Source organism: Lycium barbarum, chromosome 4 (genome assembly GCF_019175385.1).
Source record: "Lycium barbarum isolate Lr01 chromosome 4, ASM1917538v2, whole genome shotgun sequence".
NCBI classification, from domain to species: Eukaryota; Viridiplantae; Streptophyta; class Magnoliopsida; order Solanales; family Solanaceae; genus Lycium; species Lycium barbarum.
Genome location: NC_083340.1, coordinates 20,597,325 through 20,616,225, shown reverse-complemented (window position 1 = coordinate 20,616,225; position 18,901 = coordinate 20,597,325). Strand labels below are relative to the sequence as shown.

At 36.9% G+C, this 18,901-nt stretch overlaps 1 pseudogene; it reads left to right on the top strand.

Moving 5' to 3' along the window:
• Nucleotides 1-1,515: 1,515 nt before the first annotated feature.
• Nucleotides 1,516-17,687, top strand: LOC132637255 (pectin acetylesterase 8-like; annotated as a pseudogene).
• The last annotated feature ends 1,214 nt before the right edge of the window (nucleotides 17,688-18,901 follow it).

Genomic DNA, 18,901 nt, shown 5'->3' with positions numbered 1-18,901 from the left:
GAAGATCTGAAATTTTGAATTTGAGCTTCAAGCTCCTAATGTTTTTTTTTTTTTTTTTTTGACCTTCAAACTGTCCATATTTCATTGCTATTGGAAAAGAGTTACATATGATGATGGAGGACTAGGCCTTGCCTTTTTGGACACTTGTACAATTTGGGCAAAAATCATGCACATCAGTGCCATCCTAAGACAACTTAAGGAGGGTCAAAATAAATCATGCTCGGTTTCTTCTTCTTGACTCTAAAAACAGGAAATTGCCATCTATCCATGTTAAGGAGGCCCTTGATTTGTCCTGGCAAAAAGTTTGAGTGTGTAAAAACTCTTGTTACCTCAGAAGTATGACTCATAGAAGCAAGTTTATCAGCCACTTTGTTGACTTCTCTATAACGATGTTTAATATTTACTTCATGACTAAGGGCTAACCTCCTAATTTCTTCTACTGTTTCTTTGATCCTCCATGGTGCAGTCCACTCGCCTGTGATGCAATTACGGAGGAGCAGAGAATCAGTTTCAGCAATAATGAGGTTATGTCCATTGTCGATACACAATCTGAGGCCAAACAGGAATGCATCTGCCTCTGCAGTGTTGCTGGTACCTTTTCCTAGTGGAAGAATAAATGCCATGATGCATTTACCCATAGACTCTCTAACCACTCCATCCCCTCCACTAGTTTCTCCAACACAAGAACCATCAGAGTTCATTTTGACAAATAGAATGGGGGGGTTTGAGCCATTTGACTGGGATGATAGTACTGTCCACGAACTTTGCTTCCATGAGTTTGAGTAAACTGGTCCAGCATTTAGGAATTTCAAGCCTTGGGAAGGTTTTCTTTGTTAACTGACTAATGTTGAAAGAGATAAGGGATATAGATCTTCTGGTAGAGGGTTTTTCATCTGTCTTCATATTTTGAATTACACCTTGATCTCCAAAGTTCCCACATAATGATTGGTGGGAGGATCTTCAAAATGTAAACAGCAACTGGATTTTTGGTTGAACAGTTCCAGCATCTTTGAAGTAGATTTCTGAGATTTTCATTTCTGATGAAGATTCCCATTCTTCCAGCAAAGAAATTCCAAATGAGTAAAAAGAAGGAACTTGAGCCTTCAGCCTAAGCTCCAGATTAGATGGGACAAAGACACTTGCTGACAACAAGTATTCTTCATTAATCCATGTGTCTTGTATCTGTTTCTTTTTGTTCTCGTTCATAATTGTTCCTCTTGTTAATTGTTTTAACTAAAACATGGAAATGCCTTGTTTCTCCTTACAAATATTGATTATTGCTTCTCCTATTTCAGGTTTTCTTGCTAGAGGTGTTATCCGTTAATTTTTTGTGTTGTATTTTTATTTATCACTATTGGTCAAGCACTTTTTGAATAATTTATTACCACCATATATGGAGGTTTCATATATAATCTAAATGCAAAACAATATAAGCACCAACCAATGAAAATAAATTTTGCAGGATGACAAACTTTTGGTCAGCTTTGCTGAATGTCAACAATGTTGACAAGTATTATGGCAGTAGAAGTACTGAAAGTCAACATCACGATACTTCATAGTGCAAATGCTAAAGGAGCTGGTAAAATACTTAAGACTGTACAATACATTATTAACAGAAACAAAATTGCATGAAGACTTGGAGCAATTGAATTTCTATCCATAGACTAGTGCTTGATATGTACTGATCATAGGCTAGATGTTGGTGTTAACCTGAGTAGATTTGGTACTTAAGAGTTGTTCTACTGACTGAGGCTGTCCAATTCAATTTTTTTTTTTTTTAATTATTGAAAAAAAAAAAAATTGCATGAAGACATGTTTACCAAGTATTTTATTTGTTTATGAGTTATCAATAGTATGCATTGATGGGAGTCCACCTGCATATCATCTGGATATGGGATATGGTAGCGGACTTCGCAGCTGCATCATCGCCATTGATGTTTGTTACATTTAATTCTTCTCTTCTTCTTATTTATTTTCTTATCACAACTATGTCAGATCGCTAAAACCTTTTATTCTGCATTGCTTAACTCTTTTGAGAAAAATATATATTTTAGGGTGGTGGTTGGTGTGATAGCGTCTCGAGTTGCAAATATCGTTCAAAAGAAGACTTTAGTTCTTCCATGCAGATGCAATTGCAGCCACGAGCTATGTTTTCAGGCATTCTTCATAAAAATCGCACAACTAATCTAGGTGAAGCTCATATTTCAATTAATTATTACAATTGCTTTTTTTCGTGTAGCATTAATTTAGTGGCTACTAATTGTAAACATATGAGTTGGTAGATTTTTACAATTGGAATAGAGTAACAGTTAGATACAGTGATGGATCTTCTTTCACCGGTGATGTTGAAGATGTTGACCCTGTAAGTAGTCCTACTTCCCTCGTATTGGAAAATTAAATTAAATGGTATTTGTTCTACTTTGCATAAAACTTTATTGATTTGAAATGCTAATCTACAATATATTAGGATACCAAACTTTATTATAGAGGGGCAAGAATCTTCAAAGCCATTATGGATGATTTATTACAGAAAGGATGCAAAATGCTGAAAATGTAAGATTCCACTGATTTCACTCTCTAACCCCATATATATACAGTACAGGTCACATAGGAGTACTTTATTTTTTATTTTATTTTTAAATACGGTCAGTGGGTTTTTGTCCCCACCAACTATTTTATTAAAGAATCAAAATAGAGTCTGTACACAACTAAGCAAAGATATAGCAGCCCCTCAAGACATCATAAAATAGTTATTAGCTCAATGATAGTGAAAACCTTACTTTAATTTACAAGGTTTTTTTTTTTACTTCAAATGTTCAGGAAATTCTATCCGGAACTTCAGCAGGGGGATTGGCAACGATGTTGAACTGTGATAAGTTCAAATCGCTCCTTCCAGAGAATGCCAGAGTTAAGTGCATGGCAGATGCCAGCTTCTTCATCAACACGTGAGTTCTTCTTGCTTTGCATTAAGCAAAATCTGTTCAAGAAATTACATGATATTCGATCGTATTATTGATTTATGTATATGCTACTGGAACTCAAGTGTTTTGTGATTTATGCAGGAAAACTGTCTCGGGTACTTCATATATTCAAAAGATGTATAAGAGAGTTGTCAATTTACATGTGACTCCCATCATTTTTTTTTTTTTTAGTTATAGGTGCATATGCTTAACAAGTAGATGCAAGTTAGATTCTAAAATTGCTCTACTATAGTAGTAGTATTTTGTTTCCTCTCGTTTAAGGATTCCGGTAAGAATTTGGCTCCATCTTGCTCGTCAGTGATGGAATCAAGTCTGGTAAAGGTTACAAGTATTTCGATGCAAAAACTATATAAATATTGCCCTCTAACACTCTAGTTTTCCTTGATAATGGCGCAGTGCTTTTTCCCTCAGAATGTCGTTCCATATGTTCAGACTCCACTGTTTATAATCAATTCAGCTTATGACTCATGGCAGGTCAAGAATGCAAATTCCAGTTTCTTTCTTTATAAGAATTTTATTTGTTTGTTCTTTAGTTTATTTAAAATTCATTTTTTTCTTTCTGATGATTTAAAACACTAACTCTACGTTAGTAACACTTTGGTTCCTAAATACCTCGATCATCAACAAGTTTGGGACGATTGCAAGAATCAAGCAAGTGCACACCTAGCGAACTTAAAATTATTAAAGGTTGGATTGGTTAATACATGTTAGTGTCAAGTTTTTATGATGACAATTTTACTTGTGCAGGTAGAGTAATTGAATCGCACAAGGAATATATGTGAGCTCACAAAACAGCCCCAACAAGATGGGAGCCCACAAAACAGCCCCAACGAGCTGGGCTCACTCAAGTGAAGACTTCCCAGCCCTAACGTGGCTAACAGCAATACTCTTCAGCAGCACAAAATCATTCAAGAAAGGAAAAGATATCTGCAACATTAAAGAAGAAATATTCCAGCAGCATCAAATCGTTTCACAGAAGGAAAGGCCATCTCCAACATTAAAAAGAATTTCTCCTGAAGTGTAATAATCTTGATGATTGATAATGCTGCCTCAACGCACAAGGAAAGCAGCAAAAGCTCAGCCTTATTCTTAGAAATAGGATCGTTCATTCCATTTCCAAGGATCAAATCCCTTGGGTTGATCTTTCTGCGTGAAGAGCCTAAAACGCTATAAAAGGGCTGCTTCACAAACACAAGACATATGCTTAGTCTCATTCCCTCAAGTGCTCTGCTTTACTTTTAAACAAACATTGTTAGTCTGAGTGATTTATAGTGTAACAAAAAAGAAAGGAGAGTTACAGTTTGTGAGGCTTTGTATCAAAAAGAATTAGAGTGTTTTGAGTGTAGACGTAGGAACTTCATTCAAAACCTCCATTGTACCAAACCTTATAAAAGAGCTGCAGAGAACACCCTTGGAACCCAAGGGGACTGGACTAGGATTCACATTGAATCTGAACCAGTATAAAATACTTGTGTCATTTATTTTTTCTGCACCTTACTTTAGCATTCACTGAGTAAGTAGTCGACTACTGGTGTAACCTAGTCGACTAACAGATCGAAAATTTTACAATTCACCCCCCCCCCCCCCCCTCTTACACTTTCAATTGGTATCAGAGCAAGGTCTCACGTTCAGTTGCTTAACCGCACATGAGAAAAGATCAAATGGCTGGATATCAAATTCCTGGAGCAATATTGCAAGATGGGCACTCCACAACAAGACCACCATACTTTAATGGTGAACACTATTGCCACTGGAAGGAAAGGTTTAAAATCTTTGTGCAGTCAACTGATTATCAAACCTGGGTTGTGATTAAAAAAGGACCTAAACCTATTCCCAGAGCCGACACTGAAAATGAGGAAGATGCAGAAACTTCAACAATTGATCTAGAGTCACATGACATCACTAAAGAACAACAAGAGACATTGCAAATAAATGCAAGGGCAATAGCTTTGCTCTACTGTGCAGTAAGTGGAGAAGAGTATGCAAAAATTTCAAATTGTGACACTGCCAAAGAAATGTGGGATAAACTTGAGGTCACTTATGAAGGAACATCAAAAGTAAGAGAAACAAAAATTGATGCTCTAAGACACGATTATGAAGACTTTATGATGAAAGACGATGAGAACATCGAATCAATGTTCACAAGATTCAGCAAGATCATTGGAGAACTCAAATCCCTTGGAGTAACCTATACCAACTCACAACAAGTTAGAAAGCTTGTTAGAAGTCTGCCAAAGACTTAGGAAACCAAAGCAATTGTTCTTGAAGATGGAAATCTGGATAAGTTCACCTATGATGAATTAAGAGGAAATCTAATAGCATTTGAAAAGAATCACATACAAAGATACCAGAAGGACGAAAAGAAGGAAGTGGTCGCCTTCAAGGCTCAAGTTGAAGAATCTGATGATGATTTTAAAGAAGAAGAAGTGGCTATGATTTCGAGGCATGTGATAGAAGTCATGAGAAGATCAAGAAATAACAGAAAAGGAAGCTCAAACTTTAGAAAAGGAAAGACTCCCACTGAACAACAAAAGAATGACGGAAAGTGTTATGAATGTGAAAAATATAGCCATATTGCATCTGAATGTCCTGAGACAAGAAAGAAACCAACTAGAAGTTATCAAAAACAAAGAGCTTTCAGCAGTTGGAGTGAAGATGAAATTTCAGATGAAGAATCTGAAGAAGTTGAAAATGTGTGTTTCATGGCTCTCGAAGGAAGCAATAAGGTAAGTTCTCATTCCTGCTCTAAATGTGAAGAAACTCAAGAATTATTAGATCAAATTGTTATAGACCTAAATAATGTCTTTGATGAATATAAAAAACTAAAGAGGGAGAAAAAGGAATGGGAATCAAGATTAGAAATTTGCGAAAAAGAAAAAAATTTGATTCAAAATGAAGTTTACAATTTACAATCTAAATTAGATATTTTACTGAAACCTTCCAACCATAACTATGTCAAGTCAAACCAGTCAACTTACACAAATAAGTTCACTGGGAAAAAGGTCTTACAAATGACTAACAATTTTGAAGGAAAGAAAACTATTTCCTTAAACACTGATAAGTCAACTAGAACCTCTAAGTGGACTGAAAGGAAGTCTGAAATGCATAGTTCAACCGATCCCTACAAAATGGAAAGAAAACCTTTTAAAACATGTTTTTGCTGTGAAAAACTAGGCCATAACTATCATAATTGTAGATTTCGATTTTCAACTGCACCTGGTTGGATATGGAAACCCAAGAAAATTAAATGTTTTGAAACTAACCATCAAGGACCCAAGAACTCTTTAGTACCTAAACAAGAGTAAAAATTTTGTCTTGCAGGAACACCACAAGAAAAGGAAAAAAGGAAAATGGTATCTAGATAGTGCGTGTTCAAGACATATGGCAGGCGACAAAAGTCTATTCAAATCAGTCGCTGACTTCGATGGAGGATTGGTAACTTTTGGAGACAACTCAACTGAAACGGTAATTGGTATTGGTACTATTACTTTTGATAATTCCTGTGACATTTCAAATGTTTGGTTGGTAAAGGGACTTAAGTATAACCTGTTAAGTGTAAGTCAGCTATGTGATTCAGATCTTGAGATAAGATTTAGTAAATCAGGTTGTGTCATAGAAGACTCCTCTGGGATAAAGATTCTTCCTGGAAGCAGAAACAAAAATGTGTACACTTTGGACTCTGTCAAATATCCTAAAAGTCATATATGCTTGGCATCAATGGGAGAAGATCCGTGGATGTGACACAAGAAGCTTGGGCATGCTATGTCACGCCCCGAACCTAGGCCTGGACGTAACACGGCACCCGGTGCCTGACTGCATGTGACCGAGCGAACCAACTGGCTGACTGAATCAACATGTGATATCAAAACATAACTAAATGTGGAATAACTAAACACATGCTGATATACTAAAGGTCTGACTGAAATCATAATGCGGAAATACTTAGACAATCTGAAATATATCTGACAGTAGCCAACATGGCTAAACCAAAACGATTGAACAACTGCCAACAAGGCTAACATAATAAATATCTGACTGCCTGAACTGTGTCTATGAAGCCTCTAAGAGTACTGAATGATAAATCTGTCTATAAACTGAAATAACCAGATAGCTGACAACGCCCCGAAGGAATGTGGGGCTCACCAGTAGCTGATACGTGCACTCCTAATTAGCTGAGTCGTCAACCTGTGTATCGTTACCTGCATCGCGAGATGCAGGCCCCCAAGCAATAAAAAGGGACATCAGTACATTTGAATTGCACTGGTATGTAAAGCAACTGAAGTAATAAAATACTGGAACTGAAACTGAAAACTGAAACTGAATTACACAGGAAAGCAAGAAGCTGAAGTACTCCCTATTCTGGATGAAGAATCACCTGTAAAACTGTATATATATAACTGTGGCCTAGGGCCCAAATAATGTGCACAAAACTGTGGCCTCTGGCCCAAGCAATACGTATGCATAAACTGTGGCCTAGGGCCCAAAAGTACAGATACAGGTGTTCAACATTGATATTTTACAAAACTGAGACTGGCTATAGCTGATAGCATGATAACTGTTTCTGATTCTGGGACTCTTGCAGTCAACTGGTTATACACTGACTGAGACTCATGTGATAATAATGCATAAGTCTATAAGGATTACGTGTTGGGTTCATGATGTTCAAAGTGACAACCATGAACGAATTCTGTAACTGCAACCCTAGAAGATAACAGTTCTATATCATTTCATAAAACTAGAGCTAACTATATTCTGAGTCAAATTTCTAACAAGTATGAAGAATGAGGCGTAGGGAGAATCATGAACATTCCCTAACGTAGATAGTTAGCCTCACATACCTCAATTCCAGCCTTTGAGCGTAATACAATGTTCGTCAACCCTCTCAACTTTGATCTATATCAATACAAGTCAAAGGGATTCTATATTAGCAATAATATTCATGCTTTGGTCATCTAAGCATTTTATCAAACACTTGGTGGGCATGAAGCTCCACAACCTTCATTAATGGTGTTTTCTTCACCCAATCCCATTCTATTACTTCTAGATGATTCTACAATCTCAATTAGATGTAATTAAAATCATTCTTCATCACTCATATGAATACAACAAATCCCAAGTCAACAATCCAACAACTCTAGCATAGTTCATATAATTCCCTTCATCAAACCCAATTATTATTCTTCCAAGAATACATCAACACTTTAATCATCATGAGAAAGTCATGAAACTTACCTTAGATAGTGGTTGAACAAGTCATGAGTGGAGTTACTCCTTTAGCACCAAAACCCTACTTCACTTCCCTTGGGTTTTCTTGAATTAGATGAACTTTGGCTAGGTTTCATACATTTGGGTTCATGGATTTGGTGTTATTGATCATGGATTTCCCTTGAATTTTCTTGTGGATGAATGTTAGAGAGTATTTTAGAGGTTTTCTTGACCAAGAATGATGAAAATATGATTTTGGACGAGTTGGGTCTTATTTAAAGTAGTCCAGAAAAGTCTGGACAAAATCTCTCTGGCACAACTTGCGACGGGACTGCGGCGTCGCATGTAGTGTTTGCGAGTCGCATCCTGAGTCGCATCTTGTGACAGAGGGTGATATTCTGTCGAACAAGCTGTCGTAAAATGGCCATAACTCTTTGTGTATAGCTCCGTTCAAGACCCATAATATACCGTTGGAAAGCTATTTCAAAGGGCTACAACTTTCATCAAGGAAGTTTTCCCAAATTCTCAATTAATAAAGGGGTTATGGTCGTTGGAAGTAAGACCTTCTATAAACTCACTTGCAAACATGCCCCGTAGAGTGGTTTTCAACTTTGCTTTGCCTAAAGACATTTCTTATGACTTAATTGGTTTTCATAACACTTCATATAACCCTCATATTGGTTCCATTATATTATCATCTTATGAGTCAAACTTACGTCCGAAGTTACGAGGTGTTACATGCTAGTATGCGGTTAATTGAAAAACTAGCAAGACATGATCTTGTAATAGGATTGCCAAAACTCAACTACACTAAAGATCATTTATGCGATTCGTGTCAAAAACGTAAAAAAACTAGAAACTCCTTTAGTTCGAAAGATATTGTGTCTACATCTGTCACACCCTAATCTCGCTAGGGTGTGATGGGCACCCGACCCTTACTTAGGGCCGAGCGAACCCTCTGACCCTTAGTACACACATAATCCCTTTGGACTTTTAAATCAAATAAGAACGAAACACATAGTAAAGCTTTCAGAAACTTTCTTTTCATCGTGCTCAAATCAAATAGAATCTGTAATCATAATACATAATGACACATCGGCTGGTGGAGCCGCTTACAAGACTGACATCCTATACCCACGACTCTGTCTGCAAAGTCTCTAACTTCGACCAAGACATCATAGCATAATACTCTGACCCGGCAACACTCCAGGGGAAAATGGAGCTTGCCAACTCAGCTGGAACATCTTCTATAACGGCTTCTACTCATCTGGGTGTACCTGCGCGGCATGAAACGCATCCCCCGAAGAAAGGGGGTCAGTACAGAATATGTACTGAGTATGTAAGGCATGGAATACAGAAAAGAGGATCATAACTGAAGCAGAGATTTACCAGAATCAAGTATGACTTTTAAAAACATCAAAGCACTTGCCTTTTGAAATGAAAATCATATATCATATATACATATAACGTGCCCCGGCCCTCTAGTGAGGGACGCGGTGCATAAAATCATGTATGTCAACATCACATATCATATCAGCATATAACGTGCCCCGGACCTCTGGTGAGGGGCGCGGTAGATAAAATCATGCATGTCAATATCATATATCATATATACATGTAACGTGCCCCGGCCCTTCTAGAGAGAGACGTGGTGAATAGAATCATCATATGCCATCCTGGCCGCCACCCCGTCATCAGATCATCACATATATATATATAACGTGCCCCGGCTCTCTCTATGAGGGGCGCGGTGAACAATGCAGTGGAATACGCACGAGAACATACCCTGGCCCGGGACGCAGTGGAGGATACATTAAGGCATGCACGAGCAGAGTCGTGAGAAACTATATGCATATAAAACAAATTTTAAGACTCGATGGATAAGTACATAGATCGACACTTGAGGTTCGTAAACACGTTTCAAGTCAATCCGGTTTAGTATGAGAAAGTTATGGACACTTTTACTACAGAACCTCTATGAACGTTTCCAAAGCAATCCAAGACTGTATACAAAAATTAGAGACATTAATACTTATAGAACCCTTTTTGGGACGTGATCTCTTTATGCTCTACTCGTTATTTAACCATACAATAAGCTCAACTATATCGAGCGTACTCATGTCAGAAGTGAATAAGAATCATAGACAAATTCGGAAACATATCAAATAGAGCTTCGGAATCATAAATATGTATCAAAACCATATGAAGTAGCTTATGGAAATCAAGAATATTAGCCATCCTAGTGGCTCTAAGAATAGGAATTTCTTTGAAATCATACATATACGTCATCTGCTCGTTTCATAAGGATCATGCCAAAAGAAAGAACGGGTAAGACTTACATACCTGCTCCACGTCCTATTAGCTACGCTTAATTGTCCAAGCTCGCTAGTCTACATTCAAGAGAATTTACACGATCATTAAACACATCGTCACACACTTGTCTTAGTCTTTCAAATAAACTCATTTATAATCTGCCGAAATTTCGGCAGCATCTCCCCTATAAATACAACCATCCCCGAGAATCCAACTCGGCCAAATCATCAACAACAATCCGAGAATTCAACTCGGCCAATTTATCAACAATAATCCGAAATCTTCCAAACTTAACAAGGACAACAATAACACATTCATTTCTTCCAAATTCATGAACTACACCAACAATCTACACATTAACAACTTCATCAATCAATTCAAAATGCATTCTAACGCTAGTAACTTCTTTTACATAATTCGACAACATTTTACTTATATTCAATTCAATCACAACAACCAACTTACAATCTTCCAAACTCAATAAAATCAACACATTTCTCACCTCCAAATTCATGCATTATATCTACAACCACACGTTGACAACATTATCTTCACAACATAAGAAACCATGCTAGTGTCATATTAATTTCTTCAATAATACCACAATGATCACAACTTCATTTCAAGTTATCAAACCTTCATTTTCATCATGGAATCCACAACTATACAATCAAAATACTAAATAAAATCAATCCATCTCATCTTACCAATACAACCTTCATTCGGCCATGACCTACCCATACATATTTCATAAATTTCATCCATTCCTACATACTTCAACATACCTAAATCATCCATAACACATGTAAAAGAAGATTGAATACATACCTTTCTCACTCCACTTCTTAACTTGGCTAGGGTTGTAAACTTGCACAAATGAATGGTTTGATTGCTCCAACAACCACTCCATGTTGTTAAGGACGTTCCAATTGGTTGGAATACTAGAGGAAAATCTTTTTTTGATAAACCTTCCATGGGTCTAGGTTCGGCCAAGCCATGGCCGAACACCCTCTCTCTCTTTTTATTTCTTTTCTTCTTCTCCAAGCTTCTTGACTTAAGATGAATATGTCTTATTTTTTTCCACCACTTATCTATATATATATAATTAAGCCCTACAAATAAATATATGGACACATGGCCATGGGTGGGACCCACACACACCACACGGCCATGGTGGCTTATTCTTGAACTTTCTTGATATTTTTTTTTGTGAAATTCCCTTTTTGCCCCTAGCCTTCCTCAATATTACCATGAACCACTTTGCGAATTTCCCTTTTTACCCTTAGCCTTTCTCAATATTTCCATATTAATAAACAACTTGTATATTAAAATGACTTTGGAAAATAGTCTTGCCCTTAACTTACCACGACTATCTTGAAATATCCGAATGTATAAAATACGGGATATAACCACATCAAAGCCTTTGCAACTAATTCATATGGATCTAGTTGGTCCTACTAGAACTGCTAGCATTAGAGGAAAAAGGTACGCATTTGTTATAATAGATGACTTCTCTCGTTTTACCTGGGTAATATTTCTTGCTCATAAAGATGATTCTAAAGAATTTTAAGCTTTTTTGTGAGAAAATTCAGCGTGAGAAAGGATACTACATCACTTCCATTAGAAGTGATCATGGAGGAGAATTTGAAAATAAATCTTTTGAAGAATTCTGCAATGATCAAGGGTACACACACAATTTCTCCTCACCTCGATCTCCGCAACAAAATGGTGTAGTTGAACGAAAGAACAGAACCCTTCAAGATATGGCAAGAACAATGATCATAGAAACAAGCTTACCATATCACTTTTGGCTGAAGCGGTAAGTACAACTTATCATATTTTGAACAGATGTCTAATCAGACCAATTCTCAAGAAAACTCCGTATGAGCTATGGACGGGTAAGAAACCAAATATTAGCTACTTGCATCCTTTTGGATGTAAGTGTTTGTTCACAATAATGGGAAGGAAAATCTTGGTAAGTTTGATCCTCGAGAGTGATGAAGGTATATTTCTTGGTTATTCTCCTACTAGTAGATCCTATAGAATTTATAACAAACGTACTTTATCTATTGAAGAGTCTATTCGTGTTGTATTTGATGATACTAATCACCTGGCCGAGAAAAGGAAAATTGCAGATGAAAAAGACAGTCAAATACTTACTGCAGTGGTTACAAGACCCACTGAAGAAAGGGCTCCCTGTGAGTCGACTTCTAATGCACCTCAGTCGACTGATGTTACTATTGGAACAGTTCCAAACGAATGGAGAAGCGAACCTGACTATCCAAAGAAATTTGTTATTGGAGACATCCATGAAGGGAGGAAAACTAGAGCATCTAGTAAAAATAATGTAAATCTGGCTCTTATTTCTCAATATGAACCAAAGAAAGTTAGTGATGCCTTAAAAGATGAATACTGGGTCAAGGCTATGGAAGAGGAACTTGATCAGTTTGAAAAGAACAAAGTGTGGAATCTAGTTCCCAAACCTGAGAATGCTTCAATCATTGGCACAAAATGGGTATACAGGAACAAGCTAAATGAGGCCGGAGAAGTAGTTAGAAACAAAGCCCGACTCGTTGCTCAAGGATACTCACAACAGGAAGGAGTTGACTATGATGAAACTTTTGCTCCTGTTGCCAGGTGGAATCCATTAGAGTTTTGCTCGCATATGCTTCTTTTAAAAAATTCAAACTTTTTCAAATGGATGTCAAAAGTGCTTTTTTAAATGGGTTCAGTGAAGAAGAAGTGTACGTCAAACAGCCACCAGGTTTTGAAAACTTAAAATTTCCCTATCACGTCTTTAAATTAAGTAAAGATTTATATGGTCTTAAACAAGCCCCTAGGGCATGGTATGATCGCTTAAGCTCCTTCTTGGTAAGTCACGGCTTTTTCCGAGGAAAGATCGATACAACTCTTTTCATTAAACGATCCTCCTTAGGAAATCTCATTATACAAATATATGTTGATGATATTATTTTTGGAAGCTCTAACCATTCTATGTGCAAGGAATTTTCTGATCTTATGCAAAGCGAATTCGAAATGAGTATGATGGGAGAATTAAAATTCTTCTTGGGACTACAAATCCATCAAACTGACAGTGGGATATTTATATGTCAAGCTAAGTATGCTAAAGAACTCGTTCATAAATTTGGGATGTCTAACTCAAAAGCTATGGGAACTCCAATAAGTCCTAATTGTTCTCTTGATAAGGATGAAGCAGGAAAACCTGTTGATGAAACTAAGTATCACGGTATGATTGGATCGCTGCTTTATCTAACTGCTAGTCGACCAGATATTATGTTTAGTGTATGCAGGTATGCTAGATTCCAAGCTGCTCCAAAGGAATCTCATCTTACTGGTGTTAAACGTATCATTAGATACCTTCATGGAACGACTAACTATGGTTTATGGTATCCTAACACCAATGATTTTACGCTTGAAGGTTTTTCAGATGCAGACTTTGCAGGTGATAAAGATGATAGAAAAAGTACCAGTGGTACTTGCCAGCTTCTAGGAAAATCTCTTATTTCCTGGAATAGCAAAAAACAGGGATCAGTCTCTCTATCTACCACTGAGGCTGAATATATTGCTGTTGGTCAATGTTGCACACAGCTAATTTGGATTTCTTACCAACTAAGTGATTATGACTTGTTTTTTAAACCTATAAAAATTTTCTGTGATAATTCGAGTGCTATCTGTCTGTCCAAAAATCCTGTGCATCATTCTAGGGCCAAGCATATAGATATTAAGCATCATTTTATCAGAAATCATGTTGCTCTGGAAGATTTTGAAATAGTCTTTGTTAACACTGAAAACCAGCTTGCTGATATTTTTTCTAAACCTCTTCTTGAGGAACGTTTCTGCATGCTAAGAAGATCTTTAGGAATTATTGATAAATCTGTCTAAACTTTTAACAATCCGTGCCAAGATTTTCGGCTATTCAAATCCTTGCCATAAATTGTATCCCCATCCAAATTATGACCGTCCCATCTTCCCATATTTTACTTTTTACCTTCCCCATAAAATCTTTTCCTTTTTTCATTAGTATCCCCATAAACCCTTTTCACCTTCCTCTCTACCTTTCCCTTCCAACCTTTCCGTTTGTACTTTCGTCTCTCCAATGGTGAAAAATGCGAAAACCCCTCTTCTCTTCACACGCCAAAGCTCAAGGCTCCAGGAAATGGGTAAGGCTTTCTATTCTGCTCCTCATGACTCCGTCATCTCCGGTGACTCCTTTTCCTCTGAAGCCTCCGACTCCGTTCCAATTTGTAATCTTGGAAAGCGAGCCTTTTCTGAGGCTGCATGCTCCACCTCCTCCAAGAAACTCAAAACCATCACTGATAAACCCCTTGATCTTCGTAAAAATTTTTGGGATGACCATCATCAAGCACTCTTCTCGTCTCTTGAGGACAAAACCATCGTCTCTGGTAGGATTGTCGATCTTGACCATATGCTTTCTCTGTGTTGTAAGGTAAAACAATTATTTGTCTATCAAGGATGGGAAAACTTTTTCAAAACCCCTCCTCATGTGTATGAAACCCCTGTTCGTATGTTTTATGAAAATCTTCGGTCTTCTAAGGCAAATGAACTCGAAACAATGGTTCTTGGTACCCACATTGTGCTAAATTGCTCTGTCATTGACTCTATTTTTGGTTGCACCTGCTCTAGTTTTTCCGAACTACCCAAAACTTCCTGGCCTGAATCTCTTGAAGTGTCTTTTGATGATGTTAAGAAAACCCTTTCAAATTCCACCTCTGTTCCTGCTCAAATTGGTCCGGCCAACATCTCTTTTGAGGCTCGTGTGCTTGCTCATATGGTTGCGACTACTGTTGTTCCTCGTGCTGGGTCCTACTCTACTATCTCCCAACGTGATGCTATCTTTGCTTTTTGCCTTCTCTCCAATAAGAAAATCAATTTGTCCTCCATCATCATCAATTACATGATTGAGTGTGCTTCCAATCCTTCTAGCCTTCCATATGGTATGCTTATCTCCCGCATACTTGAAGTCCACAAAATCGATTTAGTCGACTATCCCATTACTCTAGTTAAGCAATGTTACAACTCTAGGGCGTTTGGTAGCATGGGATATGTCTTGATCAATGATTCCTGGGTGTTAAAAGACGTCTATGAGGCATCTAAACCTGGTCCCTCCACCAAAGGGAAAAAATCAGATCCTTCTGTCGCCTCCGCTGAATGCTATGCAGAACTTCTCGCCAAACTTTCTTCTATGGATGAAAAAATTGAGTCCGTCAAAGACTTAATGGCATCCACATTGTTTCAAGTAGAGAAGATTCGTGATGCGACTAAGGAAACAGGTGCTGATGTCTCTAAGCTGCGGGTTAAACTGGATGCTGTTATTAAGGAAGCGGTCAAACTGTCCGCCAAGCTTCAAGAAAGTGTTAGCGCCATGCCTGAACGTCTTACTACTCCATTGACTGAAATGAAGGATGCTATTGTGAATACATTAGCCTACTTTCTTCGTCGTCCAGTCTTCCGCCGCCAAGAATAGTTTTTTATTTGGTTGTTTTTGGTCTGTTTAAACAATGTTTTTGTGGGACTTATGTTTGGTTGTGTTTATGCTGCTATTTGCTATTTGCTCTTTGGTTTAGCCCTTTCGTGTTGCATGTTATAAGTCTATGTTTTCTGTTTCTTTGACTTTATTTTTGAGTGATGCCAAAGGGGGAGAAGGACAGTCAACTGTTCAGGGGGAGCCTACAAGGACTAGTTGACTAGTCAGGGGGAGCCTCCACCCATTCAAGGGGAGCATCCATTAAAGGGAACTTGACTACATATTATTTAAAATTGTCATTTCAAAAAGGGGGAGATTGTTAGTGTCAAGTTTTTATGATGACAATTTTACTTGTGCAGGTAGAGTAATTGAATCGCACAAGGAATATATGTGAGCTCACAAAACAGCCCCAACAAGATGGGAGCCCACAAAACAGCCCCAACGAGCTGGGCTCACTCAAGTGAAGACTTCCCAGCCCTAACGTGGCTAACAACAGTACTCTTCAGCAGCATAAAATCATTCAAGAAAGGAAAAGATATCTGAAACATTAAAGAAGAAATATTCCAGCAGCATCAAATCGTTTCACAGAAGGAAAGGCCATCTCCAACATTAAAAGGAATATCTCATGAAGTGTAATAATCTTGATGATTGATAATGCTGCCTCAACGCACAAGGAAAGCAGCAAAAGCTTAGCCTTGTTCTTGGAAATAGGATTGTTCATTCCATTTCCAAGGATCAAATCCCTTGGGTTGATCTTTCTGCGTGAAGAGCCTAAAATGCTATAAAAGGGCTGCTTCACAAACACAAGACATATGCTTAGTCTCATTCCCTCAAGTTCTCTGCTTTACTTTTAAACACACATTGTTAGTCTGAGTGATTTATAGTGTAACAAAAAAGAAAGGAGAGTTACAGTTTGTGAGGTTTTGTATCAAAAAGAATAAGAGTGTTTTGATTGTAGACGTAGGAACTTCATTCAAAACCTCCATTGTACCAAACCTTATAAAAGAGCTGCAGAGAACACCCTTACAACCCAAGGGGACTGGACTAGGATTCACATTGAATCTGAACCAGTATAAAATACTTGTGTCATTTATTTTTCTGCACCTTACTTTAGCATTCACTGAGTAAGTAGTCGACTACTGGTGTAACCTAGTCGACTAACAGATCGAAAATTTTACAATTCACCCCCCTCTTGCACTTTCAATACATACCTCCAATCACATATAAGTATGATATTAATGACTCTTTTTCTCCTCTAATTCTTTTGTTTCATTTTGTTTTGCTTTTTATTTTACTTTCTTATTAAAGGTTTTGGCTCAGAGTTCTTGAAGACATTCTTGGGACTAACCCCTTCTTTTATGAGGGGTCATTTCATAACCTCTTGTTATTCCCATGGTCAAATTCAACGGACGAGTTCTTGGCTCAGTCCGAAGTCTCCATGATTACTTAATAAGGTAATTTTCCTTTGTTTTATCCATATAAAGTTTGATCAGGACATGTAATTTCTTATTCGACTTTCATCACGTGCCTATCATTCTATATGTTAATGAGTTAGTAACAGATTTTTTGTTTCATTCATCTTTATTTAGACAATTGATGAAGTTGTTGGGGATTGGTTCTTCGACAAAAGAGGGTTCCAATCTATAGACACATACCATTGTGCTAGAGATTGCAAGCGTTAAGTTATTGAACTTCATGTAAAACTGATCTAACATTTAGTGAATGAAAAAAAATCTGTTTAATTTCCAATTCTCTTTTCTTTCGCTGACAATGAAGTGCTTGAGAAGAATATCTAAAATAAAAGGTATATCAATTTAAAAGAAAAAAAGGTGAATATTAATTTTGCTTACCCGTCCTTCTAATATTTCCAAATATGGTTTGTTTAAATCTGAAAATTTTGAAACAAGGTTGTATTGATATATAAATAGATAATACTCAAATAGTAATGTTGCAATTTCATAGGTAGACAAAGTTTAATTTCGACTGAACTTTTCACTGTCAACTAATATTTTCTCATATTAATTAATTAATGAGACTTCATTAATGCCTCTACTGAAACGATTGAGACAAAATTAAAGAGAAATCGATCGATAAATCTAAACTTATGAGCTTTTTCAGCCTTTAAAATCATTGAAATATTTGTTTATCCATGATCGACGATATAAATCTAAATTAATACCATTAATTGCTCTCTACAACCTTGTCTTGGGAAAGGTAAAACATTGTTGTGCTATCAAAAGAAAGGGGTAGGCAAGAACTTTTTATTCTCCTTGTATTTATTTATTTATTTATTTGCTGTTGTGTGCCTCTTTGCTTCTTAAAACTTGTGCTTCTGTATATTTAGAACAATCTCCATTCTTTATACTAGAAACTTGTAGGTTGCAAAGAAATTGTAGCGCGCAATTTCACAAATATAGATGCAATATAACAACAGTTCTATTAATGATTCTAAATAGTATCTTACATTTCGAAAATGACAAAACAGTTGATGAAGAGACAACGACGATTACATTGGGTGCGAGTAAAATAATTTGAGATGCCACTTTAAGAACCAAAATTGAGCTAGTCCACACAGAGACGGATCCAAGACTTTATGAGTTAAATCTTAAGGTTTTTATCTTTAAACTCATTATATTTTTATAGTTATGAATTCATATTTACTATTTATTACAATTTTAATAACTTTTTACATATAAATTTATGCTCTGCACTGAAAGTTAGTGTTCAATTGAACCCCCACCTAGAATGTTAGATACGCCAAGGAATCCACGTGCTTTTTGGAAGAAAAAAAAGTGAGCATCGGTGTGATTATTTATATTTGAGAGGATTTTCTTGAATGCTTCATGCTTGACAAGTTTGGGGTAATATCTACATTGAAGTGGTAATCTATACACAC